General features: G+C 46.7%; 2 long non-coding RNA genes across 2 annotated transcripts in view; both read right to left on the minus strand.

The window, feature by feature from the left end:
- LOC134911278 (uncharacterized) overlaps positions 1-25,048 on the minus strand; it is an 81,957-nt gene that overhangs the window by 48,125 nt on the left and 8,784 nt on the right. The gene's annotated exons all lie outside the window — the stretch shown is intronic.
- Positions 17,680-24,390, minus strand: LOC134911279 (uncharacterized). The gene is made up of 3 exons (XR_010176442.1): positions 24,214-24,390; positions 22,042-22,202; positions 17,680-18,444 (listed from the first exon to the last, which is right to left on the minus strand). It is a non-coding gene; the product is annotated as an uncharacterized LOC134911279 (long non-coding RNA).

A 25,048-nucleotide genomic window follows, 5' to 3' on the forward strand; every position in this document is an offset into this window, starting at 1 on the left:
CGTGCGGCACAACCAGCCCGCCATGCTGGAGGACAGCACGACCAACGACCGAATTGACCCTCCTCCGAACCAGGTCAATCGCCCCGGGGTTAAAGGCTCCGCGCCAAGACCGCCGAGGAACGATGTCCGACCAGAGGATGAGGCAAAACGGCCAGTCAGCCATGAGTTCCAGTAGCTGGCACCTGATTTCGAGGCGAATGTCGAGCCCAGTGCGGCGTACCAGATCATTGCCCCCCAGATGCAAGACCAAAATCAGGGGGTACCCGAATCGGCCAACTGCCGCCCGAAGCCAGTCCCGCAGGCCATCCCAGCGGAGGCCTCTACGCCCCAACCAGCGCACAGCCTGCAGCTCCGGAAACCGGGCGGTGTCGCAGGCCAGAGCCGACACGGACAGCCAGTAGATGTAGGAATGGCCGACAAACCATAGAAAGTGCGGATCTAACCGCCGCCCTGCAAAATAAGGTGTGCTAAGGTTAGGAATGATATAAATAAGGTATGTAAATGAGAAACCTGACTGCAGCCCTAACGGGGGGGAGTGTGGGGGGGGGGGGGGGCCGCCCAATTTGACTTGAGGCAAAAACGAAACTTCGTTAGCCGGCAAAAGCCGAAATTAAAACCAACGATAAAACAAAAATTCCTCAAGGCCCCCGCAATCACAAAGTGCAACTGCGACGAGCGGCTAGTCCTCAAAGGGGCGCACTGGGAGGAAAAGGCCTGATATAGCGTCTGACTGCACCAGACCTCCACCTACCCAGTGCCCGGACTTCGACCTCGGACCAACCCGCCGCAGCGGCAGCTGAAGCAGCGCCGATGCGGAAAGAGTGAGTCCCATAGTCGGCCGGAGATAGACCCAGGTACAAAATACAACGCCCCAAAACCGACCGGAATTGATATCTGGTCAACGGGGCGCCGTCACAATGGACGAGCCACCCGGTGGGCGTTGGAGGCCGTATGGACGAATATGCCCGGGCCGCGGAAACTGGACAAATGCCCCGCGCACGAGCCGGACCCATTCGAACCCACTGCCCCCTGCCGGCTACGTCAGTCTTGGAGCGCTGAATTCTGCACCATAAACCGTCGGGGCGGATGACGACGTGGCCCTCCAGCATGGGCGAGACCGAAGCCCGAGAGACGGACACCAGCTCACCCACCCTGAACGCACCGTGGAAGGCCATAGTAAAGGCCGCCCGGAAGAGGCGAACCTCGTATCCCGAAAAGCAAATGCTCTGTAGGGATCCCAAAATCCGCCTCAGCAAAGCACCGGTGATCGGCTGGCGGGTATCCGGGAGGGGCGGGGTGGCCCGAGCCCAACCTTTCAACACCCGCCGGAGGAAAAAGGACTTCGTAAAATCCGCTTCCCCCCGCAGCTGCAGAAAGTAAGAGATACCTGCCAGAACCCTGTTAACAGACGCCCGCGAAATCCCGTCGGAGTACAGAACCCAGATGTAATCTAAAAGTAAATCATGAGAGGTCTTACCACACTGGCCTCTCTCCCGGATGAAGCGACACCACCGCTCCCAGGCGGCCCGATAGGCCGCAAAAGTTGCAGGGGCCAATGACCTGTGGGCTAACGCCTCCATTCCGGGTGGATGACCTGCCACACAGAAGCAGGACATAATTCCCCATGGAGGAGAGCTGCAGGAGCCAAGCGCCTAAATCGCTGCAAATCGCCGCGTGACAGGGCATCTGCAATTTCGTTACGCACGCCAGGGACATGTTTGGCTCGCAACGTAATGTTGTTGACCAAACATAACAAGACTATCTGCGCCATGACCCGCAATACCGGCAAGGACGTGGATTTTTGGCGGTTGATGGCAAAAACCACGCCCAGATTGTCGCACCAGAAGACAACATGTTTATTACGCAGGGCATCGCGCCATAAGTCTAAAGCGACCAGAATAGGAAAAATTTCCAGCAACAGCATGTTCGTAGTGAGGCCCATGCGAAGCCAGGCATGCGGCCAAGGAGAGGCACACCAACGACCCGCAAAGTAAGCGCCAAACCCGAAAGCGCCGGAGGCGTCCGTGAAAAGCTCCAGGGTCGGGCTAGACACGATCGCCTCCTGCCAAATACAGGTGCCGTTGAAACGAACAAGAAATTCGTCCCAAATGCTTAGATCCCGACGGATTTCGAGGGACAACCTGAGGAAATGATGCGGGCGTCTAACCCCCACGGTAGCCCGTTCCAATTTTCTACAGAAAACCCTGCCCATGGGGATCACTTTGCAAGCAAAGTTAAACAGGCCCAATAGGGATTGGGCCTGTTTGAGAGTGAGCTTGCCCGCGGACAGCGCATATATGATACCGTCACGTAAACGCAACACCTTGTTCGAAGGAAGCCTACAGAGACCCCTGACCGTATCAATCTGGATCCCGAGGTAAACCAAGGAGGCGGAGGGTCCCTCCGTCTTTTCTGGTGCAACCGGAACCCCGAAGCGCGCAAAGAGGGCCAGAGCCCCCTGCAGCAGGTTGACGCAGCGAGGGGAGTCTGAGGGGCCGATAAACAGAAAATCGTCCAAGTAGTGGGAAATTCCCCGTTCTCCCGTTGCCTGCTGGAGACACCAGTGGAGGAAGGAACTGAATCTCTCAAAGTAGGCGCAAGAGATAGAACAACCCATAGGGAGGCACCGATCTATGTAGTAGCCATCGTCCAGCTTAAAACCCATAAACCTGAAGGCGGAAGGGTGCAGCGGAAGGAGACGAAACGCAGACTGGATGTCCAACTTACACATAACTGCCCCTGGGCCAAAAGACCGTACGGTGTCAATGGCCGAATCAAAGGACAGGTAAACGACCCTACACTGGTCAGCAGGGATAGCGTCATTAACCGAGGACCCCGCAGGACAGGAAAGGTGTTGGATGAGGCGAAATTTGCCCGCTGTCTTTTTGGGCACTACGCCTACGGGGGACAAGACCAAGTCTGGCAAGGGGGGCTCCCGGAAAGGGCCTATCATCCTCCCTAAGGTCACCTCCGCCTCTACCTTGTGCCGGAGCACGTCCGGAAACTCCCGAGCCGAACGCAGGTTAGTACCCGCCCCAGGACCCACCCGTCCATGTATCGGCAAGGGGAAACCCGACGCGAAACCTAAGTGTAAAAATCGGGCGTCCTCCGACCGCGGGTATCGTCGCAGCCAGGGAATGAGCGCGCAAAGTCTAATTGGGGTGGGAGCTGTGGCTAGCGCCGGTGGCCGCGGGAGCGCGACTCTGTCGGGGCTGCGAGCCAAAAGCACTCCCGGTCCCAGGACTGGGGCAATCTTTAATGCCGTGGCCCCCGCCACATCTGATACAGGAGTGGCGAAAACGACATCGCCCCCCCAAGTCGCATTGTGCATTATTAAAAGCGAAGCATTTCCCATGCCCCGCGCGCCCTGCGCCTCCGTGAAAGCCGGCAGAACGAGAGGCAGGTTTTTTTGCCCATCGTCTTGCCGTGCCGCCGTCATCTGTGGCGGCCGAACCTTGTGTCAGTTCAGAGCACAATTCCACGTCTTTTTTACCAAAGTTATAGATCTCCCGGCCATGTTGTTTGCGTCGGAAATCCTCGTCGTAGCGCCGCCAGGCAGACCCTTTGTACTTATGGTACAGAACGTGTATAAGAAATTGATAGCGCACCACGTTCATATGTTCATCCGGGCGCGTCTCTAGGTAACACGCCGCAAAGATCAACATGCAGCGGACCCAATTCTGGTAGGACCGCAAAGCGTCCTCGCTACCCTGCCCCTTTTTCTTAGCCGAAAGCAAGGCTTTGCGATCGTCGCTGGTAAGGGCAAAAATGTTCACATATTGGCCCTTACGGATACGGTCCCGGATCCGGGGCCTGAGTCCACGTTGTACCGCCGTATTGGCGCAGTGCACGGTGTCTGATTCCACCGATACTTGGGACGCGGACGAGGTGGAATACCGCCGCTTGCGTTGTCTACGACGCTTCATCCTGTGCAAGCCGCCATCTGAGGAGGACAGACCCTCCGAGGAAGTAGAGGCAAGGGAGGAATCTGTGCCCCGACGCCTGCGCCTACTGCGCTTGCCGGAAATCCTACCTGCGCTGCTACCTATGCTAGAGGCGCTGGAGCGAGTACCCGAACCCAAGCCGCTAGCGCTCCCCTTGGACCAGTCAGGGTCCGAGGAAGACTCACCTGCTCGCGAGGGAACGCCGTCCGCGCCTCCGGCCACCGAATGACTCGTGGATACACCGGCGGACTCCATTGCCGATCCGACTACCGTGGCTGGGGAGACAAAAGAGACATTGTTCCCCTGCTCCGCCACCGGTCCCGCAGCCACCGGGAGCGGGGCAAAAGGGGGGATAGTTGCGCCAGTAGACAGAAGTGGAATAAGGGATTGCGCAATGCTATCCACCAGGGAAGCGGTGGGCCGCCCCAGTCCCCCGGGTACGGAGGATAACAAGGGAGCCACCGCTGACACTACAGCGGCACAAATGGCGGACAAGACAGAGGCGTCCACCAAGGGTGCAGTCGCAGGGGCAGGTGAAGTAAGGACGGACCTCCTCCGCGCGTCACGCGCCCGACGTGCGGTACGCAAACCTCCCGTCGGGAGCAAGGATCCGGAGGATCCCTCACTGTCGGGAATCATGGCACCGCGTATAGACTGCCGACCCCTCGACTGTCTACCGACCCGAGCGTCAGCCACAGGAGGAGAAGCCGGAGAGTCGTCGCCACTAGAAGGGAGGAGTCCGACGTCGGACTGAGAGCTGACCGCGGAAGCGTCGGCAGTTGAAAATTGGATGCGGGGAGGGGGTGCTGGGTCGTGATCCGCCTGCGCACGCCGCCCCCTAGTGGGGTGATTAGCTGGCAGGCGCGACCCCGGCCGCTGTCTGCCAGGCGGCGCGCGGCCGCGGGCGGCGGCCGAGCCACTTGCCAAGGCGGGCGTCCTGGATGGGCCCGACGCCCCGGGCCCCACCACGAAAGGGGAGGTCGGACGGGCAGGCACACCGCGGGCGGGCGCGGGCCGCCCCCGGGCGACAGGCCCCGCACTGTCTCCAATAGATAATGCCCCCCCCCGCTGGCGCGGAGCGGGGGCGACGCCCCACCCCAACGCGGGAGGGCGCTGACCGCACGGGTAAGGGGGGGTAGTGGCACAGAGGGGGTAAGCCTCATATGGGCCCCCCTGCTGTGCGGCATGTTTGCAGCACGCGCAGGCAGCATTCCGGCTGCCGCGCGACCCCCCACCCGCCCACTAACAGAGGCAGCCGTGCTGACTGGTGAGAGCCGCCGGGCCGCCGGGCGGGAGCTCCGCCCCCGCCCCACGTGACCCGCGCGGCCACCCGCTGTAAGAAGCGGCGGGGCCAGGGACGGTAAAACACCGTCCCTGGCAGGCCGCCTGAGGCTTCTCCTGCTCCCCGGCGCTCCGTCCCCCGCCGCTGATTGCAGCGGGGAAGGAGACGGGGAGGACGCACGTGGGGGAGCGCGGGCGGGCGGCCGAGCTCGGCCGCGCACAGCCCTCGTCTCCCTCACAGCCACAGCAGCCGCAGCAGCAGGGCTTCCCCGACCTGGCGGAACATCAGGGGAATCTAAAAGCCGGGCGGGGAGGCCAGCGCGGCGTGCAGGACGGGAAGGGGGGTTTCGTAACCCCGACATGCCCAGGGCAAGAGAGGAGTCACAGCAGGCAAAGGGGGGGGGGGAATACCCAGCAATAACCTCCAAGAGAGGAGAAGAATGAATAAAAGAGTTAGGAATAGGATGAATGTAGAAGTAGGAATATAGGAAAGAGAAGATAAGGAAAAAAGAGAAGAAAAATCAAAGTATATATTACTGAATGAATGAACAATACTTGCACTGCCTGCGTGAAGACACTGAAAGAGGCAGGAAATGGTGGGTTAGCCACCTATATCCAGGCTGTACAGCCCCTTTCCCCAATCCGGCCAATGGCCTACCAGTTCCTCACTCAACGTTCCTCCCACTACAAAAACCTTAACCCCTTGCAGGCCAAAGTGATGCACCAAGCAGCGCTCTGCAAGCACGGACGGCGTGTTTATGCTGCTGCTGTCATATTATATTCCTTACGCAGTCTTTCACTTCCCAGTCACCACCCATCACTTTACCCCTCCAGCTCCTTGTGTGCACACTCAGGGTAATGGATGCGATGTCTGGGTTTCCTGAAATATTTGCTCTTGCACGGTAACAAATAATCACTGTACTACGTGACCATCAGAATTGCGCACAGTTTGCGTGCGACTCAGAATCAGGCCAATTGTATTGTTACGCCAGTGTCCCTGATGAAAATAAAATTGAAACCTGACAGTGCCCTGTAAAAGAATATCAGCAGAACTGTCTGCCAGCTGTGTGTCTGAGAGAATGACAGGGAGAAGTGTAGCGGGAATCAAAGGAGAAGCTGACAGAAAAGATTCCAGTATATGCCCCAAAGAGCTCTTTGTCTAAATGGATAAGTGCAAACAAAAGAGACATGCTGGAATGTGCTAAACCTCACACCCGTACATGGCATCATATACATAAGCTGGATTCATCATGTACTCTACTTTTTTCAGTATTAAAGATGACATTTCATGTGTTTCTATGCACATCAGTGATTAATAAATTAGTTGGCAAAGTTTGGGCTAGGAAAACAAATGATCTTTCCTAATCAGCAAGTTCTATAACAGCAATAAAAGGATCCTCACTAAAGAGGAATATATCAAGCGCTCACAATTAAGCAAAAATGTTTAAACAATACGAATACACATACACCTGTAGATGCGCAGTAGCTGCTCTCAAGAGGTGCTCTGAACACCTAATAACAAAACCAATGATGTCTAAAAATAATTAAACAATATAGAGAGCGCATAAATAGTATATACCAATTTATTATTGGATAAAACACTAAAAATGTAATGTACTAATCATTTAAAACATGAATGAATGAAACCCCATAGAAGGAAACCACTGAACTAACAATGATACATACTTGTATTCCCAAATAATTGCTGGAAAGAAAGCAAACGTTCTCAATGCAACTGAAAAGAGATAGTGTTCAATGTCCCACCAAACAGGTGATAGCTATTATGCAGAACAATAGAACCATAGCAGGTCCACTTGATCCTCTTGAAAGATAGGTGATAATTGTAGATATGTAGTGTGTATACAACCGATTCTCCCACAGCAAGTAGGTAGGCTACAACCCCCCGCCGCAATCCGACAGTGTGATATCTCACCGCTACAGATGAAGAGAGTGGTCCGCTTCCAGAGCTCCTGGGCAATGCGGTAATCACAGGTGCGGCAGTAAGATGCGGACAACGTCCCAGCAAGGGAGAAGGGGGGAACCCACACCACGGCTGGAGCTAATAACTGGAGGTGGTAGTAGAAGTGCTGGATCAGCACTGCGGCTGTAGTAGTCAGGGCTCACAATGATGCGGTTAACGTCCCTTATCCTTAACGCGTTTCTCCGACGTAGGGCAAGTCGGTTTCATCAGAAGGTAATTTTGAGGCACAGGAGTTGCACTATTTAAGGTGATCAGTAGCCTATCAGCATTTTTCCTCACCATAATTACAATTAAGATAACAGGTGCATATCAGGTGTATCTAATCATTAAGGTTTCCAGCAGTTTCAAGCATACTTATCTTTATACATACAGAAAAGGAAACAAAATAATATATTTAAAAAAACCTTATAACAGACTAATTAAGTCTAATAAAACACACAAAACATATAACAATAATATTCTTTAAAATGATATGGCATCACGGAGAAATCCAAATTTAAACATGCATGTAAAATATATCATCCAGCACATGTGCTGTAACATTAATCCGTGTGGCTCACCACACTAATGCCTAAGACGGAAAACGAAAATGAACGACAGAGACCCAAGTTCAAATCCCCCTTTCACAATCAGTTATTTTACCATAGATTAGTAATAAGAATAGATAGAATTCACAACGTATATAATACGTACACAATCCCAATTTTTTAGAAGCATAATTTAACCATGAATGGTAACCCTAATACAGATAGTAGAAAGTATAGATAATACAGAACAGGATAGTAAAATAAATAAATAGAGATGAATACATGATCCCACCTAGATATTATTCATCTCTATACAGTCATTGAGACCCCTGGGGAATAGAGTGCCCAAGGTGTAGATCCAGAAGGCCTCCCGTTTACATAATACATTGAATCTATCCCCTCCTCTGGTGGTGGGTTTAACGTGTTCTACCCCCTGCACTTTTATAAATTTAATATCCCCATCATGTTCTTGTAACACATGCCTCACAAGGCTGTGTTGACTAGTACCCCTACGTATGTTGCCCTGTACTCTAAAAATCGTATGTGTAGCATACGTGTGGTACGACCCACATATTGTACACCACACATACAACTGATGACATAGACAATATAGCTAGTGCGGCAATCAATAACACTACATAGATCAAAGTGGGTCCGGAATGTCGATGAATATACCTTAGTAGTTTTATCTATAATATATTCACATGTAGTACAGGTTGTAGCCTACCTACTTGCTGTGGGAGAATCGGTTGTATACACACTACATATCTACAATTATCACCTATCTTTCAAGAGGATCAAGTGGACCTGCTATGGTTCTATCGTTCTGCATAATAGCTATCACCTGCTTGGTGGGACATTGAACACTATCTCTCAAGTTCTATAACAGGCCTGGCCAACCTGTGGCTCTCCAGATGTTGTGAAACTACACATCCCAGCATGCCCTGCCACAGTTTTAGCATGCCCTCATAGAAAAACTGTGGCAAAGTATGATGGCACTTGTAGTTTTACAACAGCTGGAGAGCCACAGGTTGGCCAGGCCTGTTCTATAATATATGTTTTGAAATATCAACTTGAAAAAAACAGGTAGTGACTCCCCAGCCCCCCCCCCCCCTCCCCCCACAGGAAAGAAATATGGAAACAGCAATATAAAGTCTGTCAGTAGAATGTTGGGGCCCCTACATGCAGCCAGTATACCTGCAGGGTGCATGGTACTGAGTATACCAATAACTGGAACTGAGCATGAGGGATGTAACCCTTTTAGCCCACGAACAGTCACTCAACTAAAACTTTGTTGATCGTGTTGGAAAATCCTCAACTCTATTGTTGTTCTAGAGACCAGACATGAAGAATTACTGTACGTTCATCTCGAGTGACTGGTAAGGTCATGACATGCAAATCAAACCAGCGTGCTTTGTAGACAAGGGCATTGTCATCCTATAAGACACCCCTTCTCTCAGTACCACAAGGTCCATGTACTACTTGGAGTTCCTGACAGAATTTTTTTTTAATGAAACTGGCAGATGCTCTATGCGTGCTCATCTGTCTTGTCTCACTCTTTGAACTAATGCATAAATATCATAATGTGGCACCCCAGAAAGTGGTGTGTGTGTGCCCCTTAAAAAGTGTACTTACAGTGACCGCAGCAGTGAATGTGAAGAGCTGGTACAGCAGGGGTTAAGGATGGACCCTAGTCCAATCACATGGTCCAGATACTGATCATGGATTGGAAAAGGCATTCTAGGAGCAGAGGTGCCTTGTGAGAAGAAGGAGGAGTCTGATGGATGTGATTGAAGGTGCTGGACACGCTGAGTGAGGAGTGGAATGGAAGCTGAGCAACAGATACAAACTGCATGATCACATTGGGTGGTGAGAGCAGCGCTGCAGAGCAGAAGCAGCAGGATGCTACCGGGAAGCAGAGAGCCGGGTGAGTTAGTGTGAGATGTCACAGCCAGAGACCGGACACCGCCAGGCCTATTAAAAGGTGCAGACACCGCAGCCATCTTGTGTAGTGAAGAACAGCTGAAACAGGTCCAGCAAGTAAACACCTCCACTACAGAAGTTTTGAGTGAGTACACAGAGACTGCTATTGTCACAAACCATGGTCAAACCAAGTACCAAGCTCAAGTAAAGAATTTGTCACACGCTGCACAGTGTAAAGGCGGCAGGCAGTGTAATACAGCCTTACACTGCAACAGCTAACAAATCAGCTCCTGTTTAAGTATAGCTAAGACAACCATTCCATGCTTAAATACTGTTGGGAGATATTTTAAGGATCATGCAAGAGTAATTGTTGCAAGTGAAAGTGAGTTACTTTATCTGGAAAACACTGAGTTTATTTGCCCAAGGAACCTTTACTACTAAGTAAGCTGCATTTCTCAAGAGACGCTACAATCCCTTCGCTAGCTTCATCCTTTTTGAATAAGACTGAGATAGAATGACATTCTTATAACCCAGGATTACTTGTGTTCATGTGTGCCATTCCCCCATTGCAAAACTGTGGCACACAAGATTTAAAGAGAGCTCCAATGTTATTTGATTGTGAAGATTATAATAACTTGGTTAGGGAAAGCTAGGAATTTAGCAATTGTTATTGTGAAAGTGTGTTTTCATAACTCTTCTCATCACTACATTACAGTGCATCCGGAAAGTATTCACAGCGCTTCACTTTTTCCACATTTTGTTACAGCCTTATTCCAAAATGGCATAAATGATTTTTTTTCCTCCAAATTCTACACACAATACCCCATAATGACAACATGACAAAAGATTTTTTTGAGATTTTTGTAAATTTATTAAAAATAAAAATCTAAGAAATCACATGTACATAAGTATTCACAGCCTATGCCATGAACCTCAAAATTGAGCTCAGGTGCATCCTATTTCCACTGATAATCTTTGAGATGTTCCTACAGCTTAATTGGAGTCCACCTGTGGTAAATTCAGTTGATTAGAAAGGCACGCACCTGTCTATATAAGGTCCCAGGCTTGACAGTACATGTCTGAGCACAAACCAAGCATGAAGTCAAAGGAATTGTCTGTAGACCTCCAAGACATGATTGTCTTATGGCACAAATCTGGTGAAGGGTATAGAAACATATCTGCTGCTTTGAAGGTCTCAATGAGCACAGTGGCCTCTTTCATCCATAAATGGAAGGAGTTCTGAATCACCAGGACTCTTCCTAGAGCTGGCCAGCCATCTAAACTGAGCAGTCAGGAGAGAAGGGCCCTAGTCAGGAAGGTGACCAAGAACCCGATGGTCACTCTGTCAGAGCTACGGCATTCCTCCGTGGAGAGAGGAGAACCTTCCAGAATGGTAGAGTGGCCAGATGGAAGCCACTCCTTAGTAAAAAGTACATGGTTGCCCGCCTGGAGTTTGCCAAAATTCACCTGAAGGACTCTCAGACCATGAGAAACAAAATTGTCTGGTCTGATGAGACAAAGATTGAACTCTTTGGCGTGAATGCCAGGCGTCATGTTTGGAGGAAACCAGGCACTGTTCATCACCAGGCCAATACTATCACTACAGTGAAGCATGGTGGTGGCAGCATCATGCTGTGGCGATGTTTTTCAGCAGCTGGAACTGGGAGACTAGTCAGGATAGAGGGAAAGATGAATGCAGCACTGTACAGAGACATCCTGGATGAAAACCTGCTCCAGAGCGCTATTGACCTCAGACTGGGGCGATGGTTCATCTTTCAGCAGGATAACGACCCTAAGCACACAGCCAAGATAACAAAGGAGTGGCTTCAGGACAACTCTGTGAATGTCCTTGAGTGGCCCAGCCAGAGCCCAGACTTGAATCTGATTGAACATCTCTGGAGAGATCTGAAAATGGCTGTGCACTGACGCTTCCATCCAACCTGATGGAGCTTGAGAGGTGCTGCAAAGAGGAATGGGCGAAACTGCCCAAAGATAGATGTGCCAAGCTTGTGGCATCATATTCAAAAAGACTTGAGGCTGTAATTGCTGCCAAAGGTGCATCAACAAAGTATTGAGCAAAGGCTGTGAATACTTATGTACATGTGATTTCTTAGTTTTTTTATTTTTAATAAATTAGCACAAATCTCAAAAACACTTTTTTCACATTGTCATTATGGGGTATTGTGTGTAGAATTATGAGGGGGGAAAATGAATTTTTTCCAGTTTGGAATAAGGCTGTAACATAACAAAATGTGGAAAAAGTGAAGCGCTGTGAATACTTTCCGGATGCACTGTATTTAAGTGAGTATCCACAAACTCATTATCAGGGTTCTGCAGCTGCTTTTATTATAATGTATGTTAACAATCATATTTAAAAAAAAATTTCATTCATATTTTTGACCTCCTATGGTCATTCATTAGTGCCTGGACCTATACGTTTTGATAATGTAATAAGAGGCACTGAACAGTAATTTTTTACTTGAATTATTTTTTCAGTGCAGGGTCCATGGCCAGCCACTCACTGAGAGAAAAGCTTAAATTGGCCACATATTGGCCCTCATTCCGAGTCGTTCGCTCGGTAATTTTCTTCGCATCGCAGCGTTTTTCTGCTTAGTACGCATGCGCAATGTTCGCACTGCGACTGCGCCAAGTAATTTTGCTATGAAGATAGTTTTTTTACTCACGGCTTTTTCTTCGCTCCGGCGAACGTAATGTGATTGACAGGAAATGGGTGTTACTGGGCGGAAACACAGCGTTTTATGGGCGTGTGGATGAAAACCCTACAGTTTCCGGAAAAAACGCAGGAGTGGCTGGAGAAACGGAGGAGTGTCTGGGCGAATGCTGGGTGTGTTTGTGACGTCAAACCAGGAACGACAAGCACTGAACTGATCGCAGATGCCGAGTAAGTCTGAAGCTACTCTGAAACTGCTAAGTAGTTTGTAATCGCAATATTGCGAATACATCGTTCGCAATTTTAAGAAGCTAAGATTCACTCCCAGTAGGCGGCGGCTTAGCGTGTGTAACTCTGCTAAAATCGCCTTGCGAGCGAACAACTCGGAATGAGGGCCATTGTTTCCTGTACAAGTTTTCTAGAATTTTTCACATTTTTGATGGATTAAAACAAGCTAAATGACATTAGGTTCATCCATGACTGTGCTGGTGCACACATGGTTTAGCTTGCCCCATGCACTTGGTAACACACTTGCTGTCAGGTGGCTTCTTTATTCCTCACAAATGTTGTCACATAACATTTGTTCAGCAAATGCGTCTTCCCTGACCACTAGCTAAGCCCAAACCAGCCCTGTCTGTCACCCGGACACTAACTGGCATTGGAAGCCCCGCCCACTGGTTCCCACAAACCTTTAATCCTTCACACAATTTATTAGTCACACCCACATAGTGCAGCAGTGTGTATTACCTTAGTTTTAGCAAGGAGCAAGATTCTTAACCCTACCTGCCCCTTGTCCTAGGGAGTAAGTGCTGTTTTGAGCATCAGAACGGGGCAAAATACCTTCTTTGCCACATAAATTATATATTTTTATATAGGTATCCTGTAGCACCCAAATGATCTGGTAATCTTACAGAACCCAAAATGACCTATATTCTTGAGAATAGCATCATATTATTTTCTATCATATTAAGGTTGACTCCTCCACGGATTGAGACAACTTTGTTGTAGATGTATGCTGTATGTTGATGGGTGGAAGTTGCACCACAGCTATCCAAGTTGTCATACAGGAAGTGTTTGTTATACAGGAAGTACCTCTGCAGTCGTTTCTCAGCATTATTGCAGTGAGTAAAGACACACTTCTGCAGCTCTCCAGAGTCCTGTGGTGATTTGCACGCAGACCACTTTGCACTTGTAGTCTGTGGACTGTGGACTGGTAGTTGTACTATCGTATCGTATTACTCCTGTTGCTGTTAAGTGTTAATTTTAAACTTGCGTAATAACACTGGCTGCAAACTTAAGTGCATCCTTGTCTATTTACAGTTAAGGATGTTAATTCTAATCTATTTAAACACCTGAGGAATCAGGGCTGCTTGTAGGAGGCATACTGTTATTGCATTAATTTATCACCATTTAGATGAGCAGCAAATCAGATTAAAACACATAACATTTCTGACTGATAAATACAAACATTACCTTTGCTCTGAAAAGTGAATCCAGCATAAACCCATTATGTAGTGAATCTATTAAATGACAAATGAAAGGTAACGTGGCATCATATCAGCTTAGAGTAAGATGCTGCAACAGATTTCAAAAGTAATTGGGCTGTTTAGAGTAGAGCAAAGGAACAGGGTATTGAGCTGAGTTATAGTGACATAAGAGATCAGTTTAGTTTGTTAGTGGTTTCTGGCCCACAGACAGCAAACCGGGCAAAATACACCTTTAAAATTGAACCCACGTGTTGCTTGATAAATATAATGTTAGACAATATATAATCTAAGTTACCTAGCCTGGATAGGTAGTGTAAACAATCCTTCTTGTAAAACATATTTAATGGTTTTCAAACTATTTGAAATTGTGTTTACATTCTTCCAAATTAGTTCCTAACCGGTTCCAGCTCTGCTCAAAGTAGCAGAAAGATATTTCATTTTCATGTTAACGGACAGAAAATACCCCCTACTATTATGTGTAGAGTAGCCAGACTTCTAAGAGAGCTACATAATAAAGACCAGTAACTAAACCAAGGCACAATCTAGATACATTTCAAAACATACATACTTAATTTAAATGGATAAACATAACTTGCTTGAAGATTCATTTGAATCCAGTTTTCACTGTTACTGTATAGTGAGGAGGAAATATCAGTGTAATCAAGTAATCCCCCTGCACAGGTCGGCTCCAGGAGTGTGTAATATGTACAAATGGATTATCGCTCAGTGGCGATGACACAGCGCCTCCACGAGTCTTCCTGACTGATTCCCAGAAGGTAGTGAGGGGTAGATTTATTAAGCTCGGTGAAGTGATAAAGTGGAAGGTGATAAAGGACCAGCCAATCAGATCCTAACTGACATGTCACAGGCTGGGTTTGAAAAATGACAGTTAGGAGCTGACTGGCTGGTGCTTTATCACCTTCCAATTTATCACTTCACCGAGCTTAATAAATCTGCCCCTCAGTATCAGATCTTTCTACTATGGTCAGACTATGCAGTTCACCGCCTGACTCACCCAGACACAAGCAATAATGTAATCGGAAATGGAGGAAAATATACCTTAAATAATAATGCTATATTAAAGAATGGTCTTATGCTGTATTTTTACAAAATGTTAGGATAGTTCAGAGTTATGTAATGGATGAGAAGGGAAAAATAATCACAGAATGAACATACACATTTACGAGCAAGTCACAGATACAGTATGCAACTGATTCTCTAGTAGAGTTCATAGATCGGAATAGGGCACTCCACTCTGCATCCTAAATACCCTAGCTTCTGATGACTTTTGCCACCCCAACCTTCACTTATTGACCTTGATGTATTGATTATATAAATAATGAAAATAGCAACAGATAACATGGTTGGCATTAAAAATCTCATATTTTTATTGACAATTAAAAGAAGTATGATGGCGTGTCAAATAATGGACAGGAAACACACAGACATGCTTTGTAACCCAAGCACAGGTGTGCAACCATCCTTCCATCTTTAGACAGTGGACCTACCCAGCAGAGTGGTGTCATCAATCTCCACTAGGAAGATACTTTATATTATATGGAAAGAGTACCAAAAATCGATGAAAACAATGAATGAACAACTGAATAAACTGCCTTTCTTTTAATGGCACACAGCAATTTATCACAAAAACCAGCAAACAAAAAAGTGATGGGATAGAGGAAGACGATCAGGAATCAAGAGGCACAGTAAGTAATAAGGCGCTAGTTAAATAAACAACTGAAGTCCACCCCTTTAGCACCACCCCATTGGTTAAATAATTTATGTTCAAACACCAACCATGGATAACACTTAACTTTAAATGTGAAGTCAAACTCATCATGAGCAGCTTAGTCCTTAACTCCTAGGCGAGTAGTGTACAAATGTTTTCTTAGACAGTTCCGATCACTTAGGAAGCTGAGAGATGTAGCACCCAGCAGCCACTCACATAGAGGTACACAATACCTATGGGACTTCCAAGGGAAATGCCTACTCATATATCTCCACTACCCCATGACAACTAATACATGGGGGACACCAATGCAGGGTATTATTTAAATCATTATTTTATTCACTGCCCAGAAACAATGAAGGCCCTCTTGTGTCTGTAAAACTAATTTTCATAAAAATGGAGAAAAGTTCACCGGGAATTAGCAACATCACTCAGGCATCACTCCCAAGGGCGACGTCACTCTCAACGGAGTCCTTAAAGGTACATGGACCAGTAACATTTATGCTCTGGATTCTGAAGGCTGGGGTTGGTGAGTTAGTAAATACACTGATCCCTTTAGTCATTACACACAGCAACTATCACTCTTAGGTGGACAGGTGGGGTTGTGATACAGAAGATAAACATTAAAAAGATAAACAGTCATCAGGTTGATAGTAAAAGGTAGACAGTCAAAAGGTCGACAGTCCAAATGTCAACAGGATCAAAAGATCGACAGTCAAAAAGGTCAATAGGGTCAAAGGGTCTAAAGTCAAAAAGGTTGACAGGATCAAAAGGTCGACAGTTAAAAGGTTGACAGGGTCAGAAGGTCAACAGTTAAAAAGCTGACAGTCAAAAGGTCGACATACATAATGTCGACCAGGTCAAAAGGTCGATTGGGTCAAAAGGTCGACATACAAAAACTTTTGGGGTGTTTTGTGTTTTTAAACATTTTTTACCCAATTTGGTGAAATGCATCCACTCGCGGGCTCGCTTTACCCACCACAAGCTTACTAAAGGTAATAGTTTGTGACATGGATAGTAAATGCAGCAAAAGTTGTAAAGATGTAAAATACCCTAAACAAATGTGTCGACCATACATCGGCCTTTTGAACTGTCAATCTTTTGACTGTTGACCTTTTGGCCCTGTCGACTTTTTAACTGTGGACCTTTTGACCCCATCGACCTTTTTATTGTCAACCTTTTGATCCTGTTGACCGAATGCATGTCGACCATTGATGGTCGAACTATTGACTGTAGACCTATTTAGTGTAATTCTATAGACCGGATACCGACAGGTGGCTAGCACCTTCAGAGCTGCAATACTAGAGACTTCACCTTGTAAAATTTCTTCCCGTCTGTTGTCTCTTTTCTCCCTGTCTAAAGGTCAGTAGCAGCTGAGCTATACCATGCAGGGCACAACCAAGCAACAAAGTAAAAATGTGTGTGACTCACTATAGATACATCATGAAGAGAATACTGTGCGTCCTCCTGAAAAACACACCCTACCCTTTAAAGTTATGCTTGTCTGTGGAACATTTTCATGATGATCTCTTAAAAACCAGGTAAGGTACTATAAGACGTGTATCCATAATATACAAGTTAAACATTAGTCAATAACTTATCAATGACATTACACATTGCCAAAATGTCAACGGTTACATTGACAAAAGAGGACATTACACAATGGGGCAGATGTATTAACCTGGAGAAGGCATAAGGAAGTGATAAACCAGTGATAAACACAAGGTGATAGACGCACCAGCCAATCAGCTCCAATATGTAAATTAACAGTTAGGAGCTGATTGGCTGGTGCATTTATCACTGGTTTATCACTTCCTTATGCCTTGTCCAGGTTAATACAACTGCCCCTATACTATATAATAGCATATTACTCTTTTGAGCTGTTAGGCAGATAATAAACATTTTCCTAAAATAGTAACAGTGACAGAGTTAAAAAAAAAAAAGATCAGATTAACCATACTACCAACCAGAGACTAGCCAATATGCCATAGAGGAGGGTAATCAGATACAAAACACAAATAAAATAAAAAGCCATGGCTTATCTAATAATAACTGCAAAGTTTGTATTGTATTATTTATTTACTTATGAATTTATTTACTTACTTATTTATCATATTATATTAAACATATCTTGTTAATAGTATCCCTGCTACATGTCATTTACTTGTATGCATACATTTTATTTATTCAACATCGCATGAAAGGTTGGGTCATATTTTGACCAAATAAATTGAGCACCCTTTATGACTATTTCAATTGCATGTGTTTAATTCAGCCACTTCACATTGTTATATCGGCTTCTTTCCTAGCACAAGATGTTTCCATGTATTCCTAGTTACTGTACCACTTTTTTTTCTGTAAATTCTTCCATTGTATAATTCATATCCCAGTGTTACGTCTAAGCTTCTATCACATACCATTTTTCTGTGGTGTAAATGTGGAGAGGTTCCGAGGGGCACCTTGGAAACCAAATATTGTAACGTGTGTCAGGATTTATTTCACATCTAGAACATAACATTGGCTTCAAGAGCCGTTACTGTGGGATCATACTTCTACTACTACAGGAGGCAAAGATGAAAGGATGTCAGGAATTGCTAGCTATAGCCAGTCTTCCAGCAGCACAAGCTTCAAAGGCACTGCAGGGCGTATAGCCAATAAGTTGTTGCCCTCTACAGCCCTGCACTTCGCAGTTTGTGAGTGTGTGTACATTTTTATAGGACATACAGTAAATAATTCCAAAAGGGTAAATGTAATTGCCCCCTCATTCTTTTGCAGTAGGATTTATCAGACCGCTATCATCCACTGATTATCATTGACATGTCTTGCATTTTGAACAGCTTCCCAAAAATCAGCTATTTTCATTGAGAAACATGACTTTTAAATAGAGGAGCAAAGAAGACACTGGAAAAGAGAGTGGAAGAGAAAAATCAATTAGTGGAATGATGGATTGCACTGATTTCTGCTTACACTCAAGTGGTCTGCTTGTATAATCAGCATTGTAAGTAGAGAGCAACAAAATAAATAATAAAAAAGAAGATAGATTGGTCTGGATTAATACAGTTTATTTAAATATGCTCAGTTTGGCATGAGCATATTTGAGAGATATATGCCACTACTATATATCTATATACAAAAATATCATTTAGTATATAGATATATAGTAGTGGCGTATTAAGATACAAGGGGGCACGTGTGCAGTCTCCGTCCAAAGCCCCTCCTGCCTAGCCTGCAGCCGGGCAGCATATAGTGAGTAGACTGGAGCTGTGCCAGAGTCTACAGCACATGCGCAGGTCTGAGGGGGAAATGGGATTTTCATAGTGATTTGTCCAGTACTGCATCTGCCAATGCGGGTCTCTGGAGAGGTACATATTGAAGAAGTGGGTGCAAGGTGTGCTGTGTGGGCCCTCCTGTACCTAGGGACCCATGTGTATTGCACACCCTGTCTATCTATCTACCCAAGTATCTATATAGATAGATAACGTGACATCATGACAACACATTGTGCCTTACATCTGTCCCACCAAGCAGAGATCTGAGAGGTGATTAGCCAGACCTCCGAACAGTTCAGCCTCTGACTGCTGATTGGGCCAGCCCATCAGACCATCTGCCATTTTTCCGAGGTGCCGGCTGGCCAATCCGGCCCTGGTTAATGTTACTAGTCAAGAAAATTCCATTTCATATCCTAGTGCAACTGTTCCTGTCCATTTTCTTCACATTTCTCCTTTTCAAATTGCACATTTTGTATAATACACAGCAGGCACCCTCATGTATAAGGTAATTAATTACACACAAAAATGAAATAATTTGTTTTGATTGCAGATAAGAAAGATGAAATACAAAGCCTTACAGTACTTCCCTGTCTGTACTGGTCCAGGATCAAGTAACACGCCGGCCCATTTATTTCTTTTACGGACAGGCAAGGTAGCTTTTTTAAAAAAACTTTTTTTGGATGGTGGTGCTTTTGAAAGCAGTTTGTGCAACTGCAAGTTAATGTTTCCAGTATAGTGATTTGCAGTATATCGTGTATGGAAATGGCACTGGTGCTGGTGCTGTTCCTTTGATAATTCTGGTGAATTGTAAATCACCCAAAATCATACAAAAAGGGGAATATCAACAATACAAACACTGCTTGATAACTCCGTGTTCTACTCCAGAAACATGTCCATTTCATTAATTGGGGCTTTAAAACATTCTTCTATTTAGTTAGTTAATTAATTCATTCAAAAACAGTAAAAGCAAAATAGCAGAAACAGATGGCTCATGTAACAATCTAATGGGTCATGTCGCTTATACCATACCCTCCAATTGTACCTTTTTGGCAGGTACAGTACCTTTTTTATGGCCTGTACCGATTTTTAGCTATCCAAATTTCCATTGAAAGTATAGGAAAATGGGCGTGGTCACACCTTTAGCCATGGCCACGCCCCTTTTCTAATTTGTACCGATTTTTATGTGTGAAATGTTGGAGGGCATGTTAGAACACTTTTAGATCGCAAAACCAGGTCGGACTGGCTCTTGAATCTGAGTCCGACCCGGGTCCGAGCAGGCTCAGACCCTTTCACATTGCAGTTTCGACCCGGGTTGGTGCCTTTCACACTGAACCCGGGTCCTCCATGTTAAACACTGTGATGTGATTTAAAATGGACTTTTTTGGCTCACATTGATGAGGTTTCAAAGGAAATAAATGGAGGCGCTGCGGACTGATCTGATCAGACCCGTAAACAGCCAATCAGCACCTTTTTCTGAGACTGACGCGTGCTTAACCCTTCTTTTAACCCAGGTTGAAATGCCGGGTTGCCCGGCGCACTTTGGCGCTTTCACACTGCACTTCGACCCAGGTTGAACCGGCAACAACCCAGCAATAACCAGGGTTATTTTGGTGATGTGAAAGGGATATTACTGACACACCTTGTAGTACAGGCAAAGTAGCTACTAAATGTCAACACAAAGCAGCTGATGCATTATAACAGTTTGTGCAATGCATTTTGTTGGAAATCACCCTCATCGTTATCATCAACACCACTAGCACTCCAGATTCTGCAGCAATTTACTGTACATCCAAATACAAGAGTGCCTTATAAATAGACACAAACATATTTGCCTAATTCTGGGAGGGACTCTAAAATACACTGAGAACAGCAAGGAGGCTTTCAGGTAAAAATATGCAGACCACCAACCGGAGGCTCATACATATGAGAAAGCCGTATTATTGGAAAGTAGGTAATATCCCGGCGGTTGGGGTCTTGGCAGTCAGAATACCCAAAATGCTGACAGCTGTGCCAGGGCTATTCCCACTAGTGGGTGTCCACGACACATATAGAGTGGGCATAGAACCGTGTGGCGAGCGCAGTGAGGACCCCATTGTCGGTATACTGACCTCAGGGATCCCGGCCGCTGGGACTCCATCCCCAACCAGTATTATTTGCAGGTGGTCCGGGCCAGGTGTAAATACAGTAATATGGCACTGACCAGGGCTGCCATCAGAAATTGCAGGGCCCGGGACTGACAAAATAGGCAGGGCCCCCCCAACTGTGGAGGAGTCAGCATTAGAATTGCACCAGTTAACGTGTGTGTGTGTGTGTGTGTGTGTTTGCGTGTGTGTGTATATATATATATATATATATACACACATATATATTTATATACATATATATATAAATATATCATTACCTGATGAAAATGCCATACTAATAAAGGGCATTGAAACGTTGTTATTCAATTGCTGTTGGTGTGAAAATTCTTGGAGTGCCGCACCATCTGTATGCTATATATATATATATATATATATATATATATATATATATATATATACACACACATGCATAAATACAGACATGCGCCGCTGTCAGGAGGGCCCGGGATGCTGATGCCGCTGCCTGCCAGCCTCCATCCCTGCTGTTCAGCTGCTCTCCTCCGTCCTCCTGCAGCTGTATTGAAAACGTCCCTCCCAAAGTGGCCGCCGCCTCAGAGGAGACAGTTATTCAAGATACTAGAGGGCTCCACTAGTATCTTGAATAACTGTCTCCTCTGTGGCGGCGGCCATTTTGGGAGGAAAGTTTTCAATACAGAGCTGCTGGAGAGTCAGAGGAGAGCAGCAGAACAGCGTGGACAACCGCGGAATGGCGGAGGAGGCGGCGGGTGGGCAGGTGGCTGCATGAGCATCCCGGGCCCTCCTCTCTCTGTCAGAGAGGCTGGGCCCGGGACAGCTGTGCCCCCAGCACCCCCCTGATGGTGGCCATGGCATTGACACAGGGGTTAAAGTGGGGGGAAACAAGGTGGAACCTACCATTACCACCTGTAATGGTAGGGGAAATAGTTCCACCACCTCCATTGCCCTGCACACTAATTCCAACAGAGAAACCCGCCCCATTACCTACGTCAATAGATGATGCAGGCAGCGCTAGTGTTACTGGTGAACTGCAGCCACCTCCCCCTTCCTCAGGTCCTGGTGGCTCCATGGTTCTCCTCAATCTACAGCCCACCCCTCCTGGTACTCACACATGCTGTGTCTGTTGGGCAGCATTCATCCCCTTCTGAGGTCCCAGTGACTTCCTTTTCCAGCACAGAGAATGTATGTCATGCTGTCACTGCTGCTGAAGTGAAGAAGAGCCATGAAGAGGAGCAGGCTCTGTGCATCTTGAAGACATGATGAGAGGGGGCTGAAGGGACAAGAGAGGTTGGAAAGCTGCTAGAGGGATACAGGGCATGGAGCTGCTGGAATGACAGAGGCAGAGATGTGTATAAGGGGTGCTACTGGGGGCATTATATGTATAAGCGGCACTACTGTGGTCATTATGTGTAAGGGACACTACTATTTTGAGCATTATGTATAAGAGGACTACTACTGTGGGCATTCTGTATATAAGCGGCAATACTACTGTGGGCACTTTGTGTATACGCAAGAATTCTGTGGGCATTATGTGTATAAGTAGCATTACTGTGGTCATTATGTGTAAGGGGCACTACAATTGTGGGCATTTTGAGTAACGGGACTACTACTGTCGGAATTGTGTATAAGGGGCACTACTCTGTGCATTGTACATAAGGGGCAGTACTGTGTGGCATAATGTATATAAAGGATACCATTGTGTAAAGCAACGTGAATAAAGGGCACTACTGAGTGATGTAACCTGAATAAGGGGCTTAACTATGTGGTGTACATATTTCTGGTGATTTCTTCATAAACATCGCTTTAGCACCTTATTTTTTAAGGAATCAGTGGAATGATGGTGATGGTGGAATCTATTAAGAAAATACAATAGGGCAATGTTTGACTTAAGAGTCCATGTGCAGTGCATACCTAGAACTCAGTGTAGGCATGCTTTTGATTTAAATTGTCTAATTATATAAATGCCCATCCAGCAGGGGCTTTCCACTTTGCTTTGGCATATATTATGCTTACGTTTTGGCTAAAAACATGTCCGGAATAAAGTTGACATATACATGGCATAAATTAGGTGTATATGATGCCAATGCAGATGCGTACATATCTCAAAATGCGTCACCACATTGGGAGGAAAACGTTTGGGGGGTACTGTGGAAATTTACCCCTATTTTCCAGCTTCCTCATGCCACCGTGATGTCAGACACCGTCGGGACAAGGAGAGGTGAGCAGGCCAGGCAGAAGAGCAGCGAAGAGCTCCTGTGGCCGTTGAAAAGGCCAGAAGGCTCCGAGCTCCAGAAAGAAGATGTCCAGCGGCGGCTGGATGCGGAAAAGACGAGGCGGCGCCATTGGCCAGGATGGGCCGGCATCAGAAGAGTGAAGTCACAGACTGGAGAGTCCACCAGGGGTGGAAAGGGAAAGAGCTATCTAAGCTCCCCCTCTGGTGCCTCTCCAACCGGTACAGGTAGGCCCTCTGTGAAGGCACCTGTCTCCCCCCTTCCTCCCTAGACCATCAGCATCAGGGATCGGCCCTAGGCCTGTGGAGTCATTCATGCTAAGACCTGTATTTAAATTAGGCGGGCATTAGGCCCGTGGACATAATTCAGGCAATAGGCCTGTGGGGACCATTAGAGGGCATTAGGCCCTAGTTCCAGTACCCCCTCCCCCATCAGGTATATAAGGTGATTCTGGGCTTGAGGTACAGGTCACACAACCGGACCCATGTTAGGCGGACACTAGGCCCGTGAGCAATTGTCAGGCTTCAAGCCTGTGTACATCTAGGGGGAACTAGGCCCAGATCAGAATTTAATAAGCTAGATAGGGTGGAGTTGTGGGCAGGCTGTACTGCGCCCACTCCCCAGTGAATTAAAGTAAGTTTTTCCCCTGTGTGGAGGAGCGATCCAGTTCCACGCACGTAGACACAACAGCTCTATAAGATAGGGATTTAAAGGGGCAAGACAGTGTTAATTCTTGTACTGTGTTATTGTAATGTGTGCTGTTTTAAAGTTTGTGCATAGTTTGTGCTGCACCACATACAACTGAGCTAGTTTGAGGGCGCTGTAAATGAAGCTAGTGTAGCGGATGCTTTTGACCCTGCATGGCTGTTGTTTCTTTTTTCCTCCTTACAGGGATCTGTAAGTGGAGAAGATCAGAGTACAAGATTGCCAATGGTGAGCATCATCTGTGCCTATTCGTCCCTGTGTGTGTCTGTTCCCTGAGCGCTGGTTCGGTGGACCTTGCATGGCCATGCAAGATCCAGACTACACCTCAGCGTGCAGGCTTTGTACCTGTGAGGACCTTTTACCCAAATGGTGAAGGACGCCGCCACCCCTGGTGTATCCTCTTTTCCTCTGGAAGAAGAGTTGATATTCATTAATTGGTTTACTAGTTCCACCATCGCCTACTTCTGGAAGGGCATCGCCATGTCTGGGTTCCAGTGAAGCTCCCAGGTCCTTTGAAGTTTCTGTGACCTGAAGGTGAGAGTGCGTCACGAGGTAAGCAGTGAGACTACACCTGCACGGCAGCAGGCACTACACCCGCACCCCTTTCACAAGTGCATGGGAAACACTGGCCTAGATCAGTTATTGCTCTCATAAGAAGGGCCAGGTGTATTTTATCAAAATACATGTTTTCCTAGAGTTTAAAGGACTGATTGTGAGTTGGATGCTGCTGCGTTTTGTATGCATCTTTTGCCAGTTTCACGTCCGCGATTTTATACAAATGCTGAAACTAATCCCTTCTGGTGTGTACTTCCATGCATCCAAATGTGCAAGAACTGAGACAGATTTATCAAGTACAGCTATTCCTAGCTTTACTTCCTACAGTACATGGTGTAGTGCGGTGCCCCCAGTATGGGTGAGCACTTACCTCAGGATCCCCATGGGCGGCATCACCTTTATAAGCAGTCTGCTGCTCCAGGATGTTTTCCCATTTTCTGCCCTAGCTGGCTCTGTCTCACTGATGCATTACTGGAAGGAGGCATGGCCATGCTCTGCCTGCTGGGACATTCTCCCAGGGTTGGTTCTAAATCAGAGTGGGAGAAGGGACCTTCTGACATCACTATGGGAGGAGACACGTCACCAGAGGGAGGAGCTATGGCCAAACAGGGTACCAGAAAAGTTT

This window comes from Pseudophryne corroboree, chromosome 4 (assembly GCF_028390025.1).
Source record: "Pseudophryne corroboree isolate aPseCor3 chromosome 4, aPseCor3.hap2, whole genome shotgun sequence".
In the NCBI taxonomy this organism is placed as follows: domain Eukaryota; kingdom Metazoa; phylum Chordata; class Amphibia; order Anura; family Myobatrachidae; genus Pseudophryne; species Pseudophryne corroboree.